We start from the raw sequence: 16,852 nt of genomic DNA, 5'->3' as shown, positions 1-16,852 counted from the left end.
ATATATATATAATTCTCTCTTTTCCTTCTCATTCTTTTTCTTTGAACTGAATGTTAGTCTCCTTCTTCAGAACCCCAAGAGTCCAATTAGCTCTGGCCATTTATGAATGTGTATATGGTGCTAACTGCCCTCCCCTCAGATTCCACCAACTGCCAATATCCCATCAGCTAGGGGTAAAGTTTCATGACTCCCTCACTGTATCTATACTGGACTGTTGACTAGTGTTGATCTTGTATAGTGCTTATTCTGGCAACAACTGCTACTGTGATTTAATGTGTGCATCAACCCAGTCATTTGCAGAAAAAAAAATCTTTCCAGTAATTATCGCCAATCTCTGGCTATTATAACTATTTGATCCTCTCTTCTAAGCTGATCACTGTGTCTTGGGGGACTGTGTAATATAGATGCTCCATTTAGGGCTGACCCCTCCGCAGTCACTCATGCTCACTACTTTGACCAGGTGTGAGTCTCTCTAATCACTGCTATCTACTCCATAAACAAGCTTCTGTGATGAGGGTAAGAATGGCAGTTGTCTATGGGCATAATGCTATACCACGTCCAGGTAGCAAAGCAATTGTTCTCATCAGAACTGAGAAGATAATGACTACGGGTACAAGAGTGGCACAAACATTTTGGGTGTAAACAGTTTTCTTTTTCATCTTATAATATCTTGCTAAAGGGCTTACATATCCTAGGTCGCAGACCACTAAAGGATGCCAAGGAAGAAGCTTAAGGCAGGAACCTGGAGTCAAGAACTGAAGCAGAGACCATGGAGGAATCTGGCTTACTGCCTTACTTTCTGTGACTTGTTGCTCTTGGTTTCTTGTACCACTTAGAACCACCTACCCAAGAATGACACTGCCTCCAGTGTGCCGGCTCTCCTTCATCAATCATTCAAGGAAATGCCCTACAGATTTGCTTGCAGGCAATCTGATGGGGGCATTTTTTTTCAGGAGAGAGTTCCTCTTCCCTGGTAACTCCAGCCTCTGTCAAGTTGATGAAAAAACTAACCATGACATAGTCTAACTTGAAAGTAAATCAAATAAAACCTTATCTTGTTAAGAAACAGCATATTTTATTTCTTTCACATTTAGATGAGAGAAACAAATATATTTAGGTGACAACTTTAAATTCCAAGCTATATACTCCTTTATATAATTTTTAGACTATCTTCATGTTGAGCTTAAATACTTATTAGTCCTTTGCAAACATTGTTGAAGAAATAATGTCTCTAATATTGTTAAAAGCAGTTAATGTATTCTTAAATTCATCAGAGAACAAATTAGAAACAACAGTGTTTCTCACAGGTTGCTTTTTGAATCTAGGAGTGAAAATTCCCTGTGATGGTACTGTGTTCCCCAAAATATTGTGCACCCTAATAAACTTATCTGGGGTCAGAGAACAGAACAGCCACTAGATATAGAGACCAGAAAATGGTGGCGCACATGCCTTTAATCTTATCACTTGGAAGGCAGAGATCCATCAGGATCTCTGTGAGTTTAAAGCCACATTGGAAACAGCCAGGCATGGTGACTCACACCTTTAATCCCAAGAAGTGAGCCTTTAATCCCAGGAAGTGATGGCAGAAAGGTATATAAGGCATGAGGACCAGAAACTAAAAGCTTTTGCCTGGTTAAGCTTTCAGGCTTTTGAGCAGCAGTTCAGCTGAGAGTCATTCGGATGAGGACTCAGAGGCTTCCAGTCTGAGGAAACAGGATCAGCTGAGGAATTGGCAAGGTGAGGTTAGCCGTGGCTTGTTCTGCTTCTCTGATCTTCCAGCTTTCAGCCAAATACCTGGCTCTGAGTTTGTTTTTATTAACAAGACCATTTAAAGTTCATGCTATAATTCCCACAAAAATTTATGATATTTTTGACATTCATTGTGTGGTAGGATCTACCAGAACCTGGGATTTGATAGCCATTTTGTGAGATTACCTTTGGCCCCCAAATATTTACACTTCTATTGGAACGGTCTTGGTTTTTAAATTTATTTACTGATGCTTTGACCTCTTAGAGCTTTGTATCACAGTGTTAAGATTTTTTTAAATTTTATTTTAGAGATAGTCTTTCTTTCATTATCTGTGCTGAATTTAAGTTAAATATTAATTTTTTGTCTGGTTTCTTGTCATCAAGTTTATAGCTCTTCCTGCTACTACATACTGTGATGTAATTTTGGGAGATAAAATTTGTGGCAATTGCACCAGAATTAAAATTTATGCTTCTGGTGATGACATTGCTCACTTTTTATCAGTAATGTTACAAAGATCTGTTCATAAAATTTAAATATGCATATACACATATATAGCCACAGTCACTCATAAATTATAAACTAACCCAATACTGTGAGTTCATAGGTATAACAGCCTTATCCTACTCAAAAGATGGCTTTTTATAGCATTCCTCCCCATGTCTTGCTCTTGCATTTTCCACCACTTCTTTCTTTATGTTCTCCATGTCTTGGAGGATGTACTGGGTGGTTTTATGTGTCCACATGACACAAGCTAGATTCATCAGAGGGGAAGGAGCTTCAGCTGAGGAAATGCTTCCTTGATATGCAGATGTAAAGCATTTTCTCATGTAGTGATCAATGTGGGGGCGCCCAGCCCATGGGGTGGTGCCATCCCTGGGCTGCTGGTCTTGGGTTCTATAATAAGGTGGATCTGTCTGCCTTTGCCTCTTGAGTGCTGGGATTAAAGGTGTGCTCCACTACAACCTAGCAAGATAGAACTATATTTCATCTCTTCTACCATCTAAGCTGTGACACAGTGAGGCAGCTGCTAGACTTTTTCAGAGGTGGAAATTAAGAGACAATGAAAAAATATATGACAATGCATGACACTAGTAGATTATGACTTGTTTTTATAACTTCACTTATCCTTGGGTGCTAATGAACTCCCTAAGTAATTGCTGAGAGTTATACTTTGTTTTACTAATACTCCAAATGCACTGGCGAAATCCTCATTTTTTCCTGTTAAACACATTTTTTGTCTTTGTTTATGATATTATATGCTACAATGAAAGAGGAGAAAAATACCTATATATTTTAAAAATGCTCTAGGAGCATTATTTTCTTGTCTTCCTTCTTATTTTAAAAAATAATTTTGAGATTATAATATAACTACATCTTTTTCTATATCTTCCCTTTTCTCCTTACAAACCCTCCCATGCACCTGTCCTTGCATTCCTCCAAATCCATAGCTTCTTTATTCATTAAGTGTTGTTATATGTGTATATGTGATAGTGCTCCCTCCAAGAACCAAAGACCATATAACAAAAACCCCACACCAGGCATTAGAAGCCTTTTTTGAGTTGTTGATCCGGATTATCCAAGAGTTTTAGAATATATAGACTATTTCTATTGCTGTTGTTTGCCCCGCAGAGATGGAAGGTAAATCCCTTTTGGTGAGGACACCATGTACTTTAGAAACAGGGTCAGGAGGCCTGCCTTGAGATGGAACTGATCTGAATGCCCTCCTTGAGGACTAGCATTCATGGCAGCAGAAGATGCCATATAAGCTTCCAAAGAAGGGAAGCAACCAACAGTCCTACTTAACTATGATGCTTATAAACCACAACAGTGGCCAGTATGGCACAATAACCCTAAAGGTGCAGCAGTGGCACGCATACTTTGGTGGTAACCAACAGCTCTCTAATTGGACTTATGGCTCACTGAACAAAAGGGAAAAGGTGCAAGAAACCTAGGCAATGACACAGGCCTATTAAAGTCATGGCTCTTGGAGAAAAATCTACAACTACCACTTACTAAATCAACACAATCCTAACTATGCTCTAAATATTTGTCCTAATGCCCTCAGATAAGTGTAGTCACCATCCCTCACCAAGAAACTTCCATTGCAACAGGTAGGGACTGTTACAGAAAACCACAACCAAAAAAAGATTCAGAGTTGTGGAGCACATCCCTAAATGGTACATCTACAGAACACCTCCTGAACCCAAGATTCAAGGAACATTGCAGAAGAGTATGTGGGAAGATTTTAAGATTCAGAAAATCAAAGAGTTTGCTATGAGATTGTGTCTCCTAGTAATTTCAGAAGTTACACCCATAAAATGTCACCAGCATGGTTGCCTAAGCATGAGCCAAACAAAGATACCAACAACACACGGAACAAAGTGGATGGGGGAAAGACCACAAGGCCTCAAGTCTACACAAAGAGATAATGGCAATAAGGAATACTGAAAGGAGGTGAAATAGTCTTATCCAGGGATGTACATATCACTTGATTACTCAATAACAAATGGTCAGCTCTGAAAACATATAGAGAATTAACACTATACAGACTGAGCAAGTTTTATATGGGAATATATGTATGTATACATACACATATTTATGTAACAATGATTTGAAAAAAGAGGTCATGAGTTTCAAAGAGAGCAATCAGGAGTATATGGGAAATTTAGAAGGAAGGAAAGAAGGAAGAAATTAGGCAATTATATTATAATTGCAAAGATGAAGGAACACTTTTTAATAATTACACTCACAGAATTTATTTTCCATCATAGAAAAGTTAGTCTGAGATATTTACAGGGTCTTGATTGGTGGGTAGTACAATGTTTCAAAGTGTAGCTTGGTATAATATTACTGTCTATGTAGTATTTTAGTATAGCATGTGTAAGCTTGAACCAAGTGTGAAGTTCTAATAATGCCCTTATTCTATAACTCTCTAAGCTCTTTATAACACCAGCACCAATTTCACCATCTTCTCTTCTCATTCCAATACTCTGTGACATCCAGTTAGTATCTTGTACTTAAGCATTTTCCTCTTTACTTACTTTTGAATGGTTCTCTTTCACTGAATGATTTCTCTACATTTAGATCACTCCTTTCCATCTCTTTACTATTCTTCTATCTCCATTGATATAAATGCTTGGACTTCCTCACCTTCATGACTTTACATTAAGCTTTCTTTGGTGCCTTTTCAGTGCTCAAAATACATGCTTGCAGATCTGGTGATACAGATAGTTTCCTTGGTGTGTACACAGCAAATGCCCTGTGAATACATCTGTTTTTTTTTCAGTGTCTCTGCTTTTCCAGTAGCTAAAAATTTTGTCATTTAAAAAATTATCATTGTTGCTGGGTGGTGGTGGCACATGCCTTTAATCCCAGCACTTGGGAGGTAGAGCCAGGTGGTTCTCTCTGAATTTGAGGCCAGCCTGATCTACAGAATGAGATCCAGGACAGGCACCAAAACTACACAGAGAAACCCTGTCTCGAAAACAAACAAACACACAAACAAACAAACAAACAAAATTATCATTGTTTTTGTTTTTAAACACTAATACATTCTGATTCTTTCTTCATGCCTTTTTTGATTTTTGGTGTGCAAAGGGAATGTTTTGTGTGTATTTATGAGTCTGTCTGTGGTGTACATGCTTGTTTACACATGTGTGGAGGGCAGAGAAAAAAGTCAGTGTTCTGATCATTCTACAATTTGTTCACTTTAAGGCCTTTCATTGAACCTCCCCCCCCCCAACACACATTGTGTCAAATCAAGGAATTCATAGGTATTAATGGTCTCTGTACCGAAATTCTGGGTTTCCGAGGACTGTGTAGCTGTGCTGGCAATTCCATGGGTGCTTGTATTTCAAGTTTAGGTCCTCATCCTTATGCATCATGTACTCTTTCTCATGAGCTATTTCCCAAGATCTTCCTATTTACTTTATTTTTTTTAAATTTCCATTTAGATTTAAATTTGATACCTCAAACTTAGGGTATCCTATAGTTCTTCTGTTTTTCTTACCCAGTAGTTTTCTAGATGCACTAGAAAGGATAAACCAAAACTTTAAGTCACAGAACACTCTTTGATTATTTTCTTCTGACACTGTTCCATTGAATTAATTAACTACCTATTCTGTAGGAAGTCTCCTCTAAGGTTATCATTCCTTCTCTCCTTTTCATTTCTTCTCTCACCTCTTTTCTTTTCCCTAGGCTTTCTTCTCCTCCCTTCTCTGTTCTCTTCCTGTCTCCTCACTCCCCACCCCCTTTTCATTGGCTGGGGTTATCCAGAGGAATTCAGTCAATAGAATGAATAGATACCAAAATTAAGTTTATTTGATTAGCTTACATGATGCACCTTTGGTAGGAAGTATATCAGTTCCTGTCTTCATACTGGAAAGGGTGAAAACTTAGCTGCTCAGTCCATAAGCTTATAGTGCCAATAGTTCCAATATGGCAGTACAGGTATTGAGGAAATTTGAAGACCCATTGGTCTTCAATCCTTGTTGGATGGCTGAGGAATCTTGGTTTGTTTGTTTGAGACAGTGTCGCACTACACAGCCCTGGCTGGACTTAAACAAGTAGAGATGTTTCTGTCTCTGTCTCCCAAGTACTTGGTTGAAAGACAAGATCATGTCCCGAGAGTCTAGCTTTTGATACCAGCACAGAATGGCAGCGACAACGTGAGCAACAGTGGCAGTTTCAACAACAAGTTAAATGAACTTATCAGAAAGACAAAACCAAGCAGGCCAAAACACCAAACCCAAACAAAAAACCACACCCAAACAACACTAAACAAACAGACAAGCAAACAAGTAACATAAAGGAAATCAACTAAACAAGCAAACAAATCCCAAACAAGAAAAAAGCAGAACATTTTCCTTGGACTTCCTCATATGTCACTGAAAGACACTGCCCATATTTAGGATGACTCTTCCTATTTTAATTAACCTAATTAAGGAAAACCCTTACAGTTATGCCTGTAATCCCCTGTCCCAGATTCTCTTATTGACAATCAATATTAAGCATCAAGACTTTTTTGCATTCACTTCACCCTTTCCCTTTAATCCCTTCTTGTGAGCTCAGATATTAATTATATATATATCAATTAGAGGTAGAAAAACCTGGCTAGAAACAATGTAAAGGAATAAAGGTCTATTTTTTCCAATCCTTTTTCATTGTGCCAGAGCTCCCTCCTCTTTTTCCTAATGAGATAAGTGGCTTATGTCATATGATATGGCATCATGAATGATTTCTTTCTTCATATTTTTATTTTTTTAGGTTTGTTGACAGAATATGTTAGCATGCCCAGGAGCACAGAGTGTACTATTTACATTGGAAACACTACTGACTCTTGGCTCAAAATGTGTCAATATTGTTAGAGACCTTGTTGGCAGACTTGAAAACTTTTTTCTTTGTTGTTTGTCTCTAACCTTCACATAAGAAATTCTAAGTTCATATTATATTTTGGGATATGCCTCATTGGCAAGTGAACACATATTGTGAAGAATGCAATGTTAATTTAGAAAAAAATATGTGTTAGATATTTTACTTTTTTAGAGTTACTTTTTAAAGTCATGAGGTCAACAACTTGGACTACTATGCATGTAAGTGCTAATGCAAATTAAAGTCCAAGTTGACCTCCAGCAGCAGTTCATTCTATGTTGACAGTGAGAGAACACTTTGCCTGTTAGGATACTGTTACTCGTGGACTGAAATGCTGAAGAAACCCCTCCCCCTATTTTGTTTTTTGCAAAAATCAAGGTATATTCTAGGGTTTCCTGGTTGACCTCAACAGATAAACTGAGATGATAGTCTTAGTTCAGAAATGATCTGAATGTAGATTTACAGTCTACACGTACAGCTGGCTAAGTGAGATTGCTTTCACAGTTCTGCATGTATCCCATCGGCTCCCCATTAGTCACTGAACTCTTAAAACTGGTATTGTAACATTATCACAATGTTTTGCGCCAATTTTATAAACTTTACAGTGCAATGTGTGTTCCTTTTCTGAGGCAAACCAAAGGTATATTTCTCAAGGTTCTGCTGCTATCAGCAGCGTTGATGGAGGATTTTTTATACATTTGTAATAGATAGAAATAAACCAGAAAAAAAAAGAAAAAAAAAGTGGTGGAGGAAAAGGTGAACACTGCAAGAATACTCAAAAGGGCTGAGAGTTGCAAACACCAAGAATGGCTTTGCATAGTAAATGGAATAGAACAGCTCTGAACTATAGCTTACTTTTCCTGGTTTGGTCTGACAGAATGATTAAATGCTTTTGTACAAAAATCAGAGCCTTAAAAACAAGGATTTGGTGAGATTGTAAAATGGTGTGCCACTTTGGCAAAACAGTCTGGTGGTTGGTCAAAATGCAAAACATTGTTACTCTGTTACTCAACAATTCTACCCTTAGGAATATATCCTCAAACTACTGAAAATGTGCACCTATGAAACATGTACATGAAGGTTTACAGCAGTGTGTTGCTAATAGTAAAAAAGTTAAAACAACTCAAATAGCTATCAAATACTGGAGAGAAATAAAATGTGGCTTATCATACAATAGAATATTATTAAGACATAAAAATGAATGAGAAACTGACAGATTAAATGACTTTGGTGAACCTTCATAATTTCATTTGTAGATCTTTCCATTTCTAATTTATAAATACATTTGGGGTTATAAATTATAAATGTACTGCCTCCTGTCAACATTGTATACTTCTATTTGATGATTTCTGTGTCAAACATTATATGGAAATGTTTCCAAGTTAAAAAAAATAAAATAAAAAAAAATATGTGTTACAGTAAGAGCAACCATTAACTTGACTAACTTCTACAGAGTATTTCTATCTAAATATTTAAAATGTTGAGAAATAAAAAAAATTGAGAAAATGAAAGGATTCAACACTTAGAGATAAATATAAACAATAAAATTGTATGCAAAGATGTAACAATAATTTCCTGAAATTTTAATAAGACATACAATTTTTATTATAACAATAACTAACTATGAGGCCTCCAGGGCCATAAGTACATTGAGAAGAACAGATAATTTGTCTCTCATTGATCAATTTTAGTTAATTCATTTGCATTCATAAGGCCTTAGTTTATAAGAAAAAAGGCTTTATCCAATTAAAGGAAGAATTTTGCAAATAATTTGTATATATATGCAAACAGGAAGCTACAAAATACAAATAGTTTTAGAGGTTACTACTTTTTTCTTTACATGTACATAGATGTTTAAATTATATAACTTTTTGAAACTTAACTGTGAGTTAAAATGATTAAATCATGGTACTTGATATCTTCAAAGAAATCCCAAATTTATGGAAGGGTCACTCCTATATAATTTTATTTTATATAAATAAAAATATAGAAACCTTTTATATAATATTGATTGAAAAAATACTTTTGGAACACTGTTTAATATTGAGTTTAAATTTTCTTCTTAACACTAGACATGATTTTTAATTTTTACCCTTTTATATACTTTAATTTTAATAATACATATTTATGGCTTGCAATGTGACAATTTGGTAATTACCCAGTATATATAAATACCAAATCAAGGTAATTAGCATTCTCATTAAAATTATAAATATGTAATTATTGTTAATATTTTCTATAAAATGTTTTATGAATTACTACATGAAGGGAGATTAAAGGCTCCTATCATGAAGTTATGAAATGGACTAAGAAACATCAAGCAATCTATATAAACAAACATTCTATATGTCTACTATCATATGACAGAGTAGTCTTAAATACTGGATATGCATATATATGTATATATATATCCATAAAGAGAATTATTTTATGATAATATCTTGTCAAATGTCCTAGAGTACGTGTGTAGCTAGTAACTGAATCCAAAGCATATAAATGCAAAGCAGACATTTTACCACTGGCCTGCATCCCTAGTGCTATTTACATTTAAAAATTTTTGACCAGTACTTTATACAATATTTTGTGTTATCATATTTCCCTCCCCATTTCCTTCCTTTATTTTTCTTCTCACTCTTGTTTATTCCTGTCTGCCCTGGTAGTCAAGCTTTCATTTCTCTTGTCTCTTTACCTTCTTGTGTGCAATTCCTTGAGGGTAGTCTCTGCTGCTGTGTATTCATGCTTACAAAGGCATGTTGCTTCTCCCCATCTGTTAGCTGTCACATTCTTGATATTTCTCTTCCATTATGTTCCAAAGAGCCTTGGTGTGGGATATATAGATATCCTACCTAGGGGAGGACACTCAATATTCTCTTATTCTCAGAACTTTAATGACTTATGAGTCTCTTATTTGATTGTCAACCGCTGCTAAATGAGGCTTCTCTAACTAAAACTGAGAGTTTCTCTGGTCTATGAATATAAACACAAATATTTAAAAGACATACTAACTACATTTCCACGCAGCAAAATATTGGTACCAGATTCAAGCTGGTGACCTAGAAAGTCGTAGGGTTCTGAAAAGGTTTACAGCGAGAAACACATATTGCCTCCTATGAAGCAAACCTTAGATCCAATGAGAAAGTAGCTACTTTGCTGCTTGACTGTCATGTGCTATTATACTTATAGATACATCATGGCTGGCAGGGCTTTGCTGTGGGACGTTCTGTATGTTAAATGTGCTGCTCTGATGGGTTAATAAAAAAAACACTGATTAGCCAGTAGCCAGGCAGGAAGTATAGGTGGGACAAGGAGAGAAGAGAATACTGGGAAATGGAAGGCTGAGTCAGAGAGACGCTGCCGGCCGCTGCCATGACAAGCATGACATGTAAGGTACCGGAAGGCCAAGAGCCATGTGGCAACTTATAGACTAATAGACATGAGTTAATTTAAGATAGAAGAATTAGATAGAAAGAAGCCTGCCACGGCCATACAGGTTGTAAGCAATATAAGTCTCTGTGTGCTTACTTGGTTGAGTCTGAGCGGCTGTGGGGCTGGCAGGTGAGAGAGATTTGTCCTGACTGCCAGCCAGGCAGGACTGGAGAAAACTCCAGCTACAGGTATTAATTGTACACAAAGATCAAATTGAATTAGATCACTGCTAATTGTTTAGAACTTACTTTTGGTACCTTGCAAACTGTCAAGATCCAAGACTGAAAGCTTGATAAGACAGCTAATGTTCATTGGCATGTACATGGTAAATGCCAAAGGATAGCATCTGTTATGCTCTGATACTCTGATAAATTAATACTGCATACTTGTATGCAATATCCTCTGACCCCTCTGTCCCTTTTACTTTCCTTACCCATTTCCCCAACTTTATTGTATCCCCAGTTTACCTCCTCTCATCTTGAATTAGTCAGTATTCTAGTGCAACAAAGTCAATGAACCAAATATATTTTAAATGAATGGATCTTTAGTAGCTTGCTCTTCATGATTCAGTCTGAATACTGGAACAATGGCTACTTTCACACTGGAGAACTGGCAGCTTCTCAGTGTGCATGGGAACGTCGGAGCAGTCTCAATTGAATGCTGAGCCATTGTTCTTCAATCTACCATGGATGGTGAAAGACTTTATGTTTTAATGTTGTCACAGAACAACAGCAACCACATTAGCAGCAGCAGTGACAGTGCAGAAATAGGGGGAACAAAATCTTGAGCTGGACACTTTCCCTGCCAGGAGTGGGGGTGGGGGCAACTTTCAGAAGCACAGGGGTCTCAGGGGAATCCATGAGTCAGCATACTGTGACTTTTTATACGAGGGGGTTAAGGGAAAAAAAAAACACTTACATACTCTCTTGATAATTTCCATCTTTATTCTTCTTCTGTATTCTATATTGTTTGTTTTTCTGGTGATTTCCTTCTCTCATTCTTGATGTTTTCCTTCTAACTCTATCTTTATTCTTCCTTATTCTCTCACTCTTGTTTTCTTTCTAACTTTATAGCTAATGTTTTTCTTCTAATTCTACCTTCATTCTTTCTTATTCTCTCATTCCTGATGTTTTCCTTCTATCTCTATGTTTATTCTTGATGTTTTCCTTCTAATTCCTTATAACTTTATCTTTATTCTTTTCCTTACAGCTTATTTACCCTGGCAAAATCTTTCAGGCAATATAAAAACTACAATGTGGTTGCATTCTATTTTTCAAGTGAATGGTTATAATGAATACAAGCAAAAACAGAATATTTTCCATATCCCTTACATGATTAAACATTTTATGCATTATAGATGAAAAACAAGTTGTCCCAAGAACCCACATACATTCATACCCAAGCAGCTTGTTATAGATTGACAGAGTAAGCAAACAAGGTATTCTTCTTCTCAGCCAGTTCTTTTACTGATTGACTGTGTTTTGCAGTTACAAAGAAAGGACCAATCATTTTAGTACTTATCTTGAAAGATTCTTATAAGGAATCTTAAAGGAATCAAAACCTAGCTATTATACATGAAAAACAATTAGTCAGCTCTACTTTAAGTCTTTAAGGTGTATACCCATTCATCAATAGCTTTTTTTTTTTTTTAATATCAGGAGATTGAGGGCAGAAATGGGCGTAAGGAATTAATCATCACCTTTGGTCATCAATCAGTCTTTGTAAGAAAGGCATGTCAGCCAAAGATAATTGGGCTGCTTTGTTCTTCTTATCTGACCTTAAAGAGTTCCTCAGTAAACAATGTGCCTTCCTAAAACTTTAGACAATTTTTTTTTTGATTTTTCACCTCAAAGCTACTTAACAAAAACATCTTAGTCTAAATTTAAGTTATTTTCAAAGCTTTGTTTCAGCTATGATGCACTCTAAAACCTGAGAACACATTTCCCAACATTAAGATTAAAAGAATTCGACACAACCTGACTCCTGGGACTCAATTATTTTCCTTAATTATTAACCTGAACTACAATCTATGCGGCTTCATAGGCCCTAGCTATATAGCATTTCCTTCCTTGTATATATTTTTAATCATCAAAACTCTATTTAAACTAACATTATTATTATCAATTAGACAGTACAGCTTAAGAATAAATCATCTTCATAATAATTCACAGGTAAAGATGCACAGTAGAACAGGATGTATCCATGAGATAAACAAACTACATTGCAGGCAATGGGGATCTCCCCACACCCATTCATACGATGCCAGATATGAGAGAAAGATGCCAGGGGCAAACATGTAAAGGCACAGCCAAAACAAAAGACATTCTGGAGTCTGTGGTCTCAGAGCCTTGTCTATTTGATATTCACCCACCAGGGATTCACCTCTTTGTTGACTAAAACCCGAAGTCAGCTGCCATCTGCTGCTCTTCTGACATGGCCACCAGCAGGATACAAAGATCAGGAGGCAAGGATTCCCCTTTGAAATGTTCTGTCTTTCTAAATGGCACCACCAGCTTGAGACCAAGTGTCCAAACACATGAGCCTATTTTAGGGACACTTTACCATTCACATGTTGTAGATGTAACCAATCGTATTATTAAAATAAGAAACACAGAGCCAAGGTAAAAGAGAAAAGCCGAGAGGTCAGAGCTCAGAGATAAAATCTTACCTCCTGCAGTGCTCCTAGCTTCCCCGAGAGAGGGAGGTACTTCCTGTGTCCCTGTTTAAATAATCTTTCTGTTCTGCCTTCTCATTGGTTGTAAACCCAACCACATGACTGCCTCATCACTGCCTGTAAGTACCGCCCTCCAGGTCTTAAAGGCGTATGTCTCCAATACTGGCTGTATCCCTGAACACACAGAAATCTACCTAGCTCTTCTAACCACCACGCTCTTACTATGGCTCTAATAGCTCTGACCCCAGGGCAACTTTATTTATTAACATAAAATTAAAATAACATTTCAGTACAAATAAAATATCACCACATTTCCCCTTTTCTATTTTAATAAAAAGAAAAAAGGCAAAAGGTTATAACTAACAAAAGAAAAACTATATACAAAAGTACAATAACTATATACAATATATACAAGTAACAAATACCTAAATGATGTCTAGTCCATTTGTATTTGACAAATCAGAGAAAATAATTCCCTTATCTATCCTATTTTAGTAAGTCCAAAATGTATCTAATTCACTTTCTATCCTAATTAATCTTCAAGTATAACTAACTAATCTTCAACTCCCTCAGAGACCCAAGAAGGAAATAATATTAGCTAACAAAAATAAAAACAAGAAGTGCACAAAAGCAACTTCCAAAAATTTTGTGAGTTGACAGAAACAGCCAGCTGCCTGGACAGTCACCTGAGGTTTCTCCACAGTGTTGGGGCATCATCTTCAGCCTATAGGCTTAGCGTATCTGACAGACTCATTTGTGAAGTAGGTTGTACACAAGGTCAACAGTTCAAGCTCACATTGGGTGAGAGCAGTCCATGTACCAGAAACACCTGAATTCCACTAGGGTCATGTCATGATTCAGGATTTTAAATTCTGGAAATTGTTGATGGTTTTTGAATTCAGCTGTCCATTCTTCTTGGCTGTGTATATATGGCTTCATCTCAGCATCCCCTTCTTCTCCACATCCCTCTATTAAATGCCAGTCTACTATTGAGAGGCGTGAGCTTTCAGTTGCTGTTCCATTGCACAACAGAAGCCATCGGCCCACTGCCTGTTCAGCTGCCTTCGAAGAAAAGGGTACTGTACCTTTTCCAGATTGTGAAGGCCACTTCAGGGATGGTGCCATATTGTCCTGGCCTCAGAAGATGCCGTCTGATAAAGCCATAACCATACTTGTTTTGGCAGGAATCGGTAGTCCTTTGTTTCGTGTTCTGTCTGTCCATTTTTTCTGTTGATACGAGGATACTTTGTTGTCCAGTGGCTAACTTTTGCCACAATGAAAATTAACTCCATATGCAGTTTCTTCAATGCCCATATTTTCTCTGAAGTAGATTGGTACTGCCAGGAGCTGACATGTCTCAAAAAAGAAAAATTTCTAAGTTATTAAAATATTTTAAATGCCATATTCGTTAGATCTCTGAAGGGTTTGAAGATGACCTGTCTAAAATATATCTGCTCAATTTTTAAAACATATCTAATATGACTACAATTTCTATTGTAATGTCTAACTACTAACTTTCATTTCTTTATATCCTAATAGTTGGTAATAATGTAAAGTATTTAAAACTAGTAATTGTCTTTTTCTTTTCTTTCTTTTTCTTTTTTTTTTTAAACAAGAACCTTAAATCTAATCTCCTTTGCTTAGCCTTTTTCCTAACCCTTGACAACAACTTGTAACCAACCCCCCTAAACAATTGAAAATTATCCCAGACCCAAAACCCATTAAAAGAACCAAAAAACCACCCGCCCCACACCACTTCTTTGGCAATGTGGGTGTCATATTCTTAAAATTGCTTCCTGCTGGGTATGGGTGAAGTTATCTTTATCCTGAAAGAAAATTTTTTTAGGTTAATTGTCAAATTCTAGGAAAGATAACTATATCCTTCCTTATTATCCAGTCTATGTATAAAGCCAAAGTTCAGGGTTTATCTCAAGTCCTTATTCAAGTAGTCTTTGAGACTGGATCATCTCAGCTAGTCATCTCAAAATTGTTCTGAGCACCTTGTAGTTCAAAGCTGATCTGTAGATGATGTTTGTCAGCTTAGTGATATTATTATTGTCCACGTGGAATTGTTGTTGTTGTTGTTGTTGTGGGGCCCCATCTTCTTTCCGGAGACTTCAGTTGATGTTAGGCCTGGCCGTGATTTCCTGCAGAAAACTGATAAGAGACTCGAACACAAAGACATATATATGCAGCTAACTGAAGCCTTTTTTCTAGAATTAGTTAGTACTCTATATGACCATTCATATCTTAACAAAGTTTAAAATGTATATATATATATTAATCTTGTAAATTTTGATATAAAATTTATACTTTAAGAAAAGTTTAAAGAATCAGAATAGAATCAAAGAGTTGAGATTAGTAATAGAATAGTCCCTTAATTAATTTGGCTTTTGTCCTGTCCCATAGCAGAAAATGGCTCTTTTATTCTGTCATGATACAGGGAGTTTGTATTTTCATTTTAACAACATGCTTGAGTTTAAAGAAGGAGAGAGCCATTCTCCAACTCCAAAGTCAGCTTTAAATTTTAATTGAACTGGGACTATTAGAAAACCAATAGTGTTAAATCTTTAGAGAAAAGCAGAAACAAACATTTAAGAAGACATAAAATTTTTTAGATAATATATACCCATATGCCATATACTCCAATATACTCTGTTTCCTGGGATAGATGATTTGTCCCTTTTCTTCAGTTGTCTCATTTGTCTTGTGTCCTTCAGATTCCTTAACCTTCATTCTCCTAAAAGACAAAAACAAAAACCTTCCCCCAAGACTAATTTTGGGGATGTTCCTTTTTGGCAAGTTATTATCTGATTAAATGAAAAGACATGTGTTACAGGTACAAGTTAGTTTAAATTGGATGTTCATGCTGGTTGATGAACTATCACCTCCTCTAATTAAGAGGTTTCTCTTGTTCAAATCGAACCTTTATCAATTTTGATGGTACCCACAGCTTATCTTCTCCTATAGAAACAAAAGCAAAACCTCGTCCCCAACGTAATACATACCCTGGTTTCCATTCTGAGGTCAGCACATCCTTAAAGTATATAGGCTGATTTAATTCTGTAGTTTTTTCTATTACCCAATGTCTCTCTGCAGCTGTTGTTCCTTTCTCATTGGCATTCAGAAAATTCAAAGTTAATAGAGCATTATGCAGTCTATTTCTGGGGGTTTTTGTTACTCCTTTCTGTTTATTTAGCATATCCTTTAGAGTTCTGTTTGACCTTTCTATAACTGCTTGACCTGTAGGATTATGTGGTATACCTGTAATATGCTTTATATTGTAATAAGCAAAAAACTGTTTCATTTTAACAGAGACATATGATGGAGCATTGTCAGTTTTGATTTGTGCAGGTATACCCATAATGGCCATAACTTCTAGCAAATGAGTGATTACAGAATCAGCTTTTTCAGAACTCAAAGCAGTTGCCCATTGAAATCCTGAATAAGTATCGATAGTGTGGTGTACATATTTCAGTTTTCCAAATTCTGCAAAGTGAAACACGTCCATCTGCCAGATTTCATTCCTCTGAGTACCCTTTGGGTTACATCCTGCTGGTAATGGTGTTTGATTATAGAAGGAACAAGTAGGACATTTCTTTACTATTTCTTTGGCTTGTTGCCAGGTTATG

The sequence above is a fragment of the Peromyscus maniculatus genome, chromosome 6, assembly GCF_049852395.1.
Source record: "Peromyscus maniculatus bairdii isolate BWxNUB_F1_BW_parent chromosome 6, HU_Pman_BW_mat_3.1, whole genome shotgun sequence".
NCBI classification, from domain to species: Eukaryota; Metazoa; Chordata; class Mammalia; order Rodentia; family Cricetidae; genus Peromyscus; species Peromyscus maniculatus.
This window is presented reverse-complemented; position numbering follows the sequence as displayed.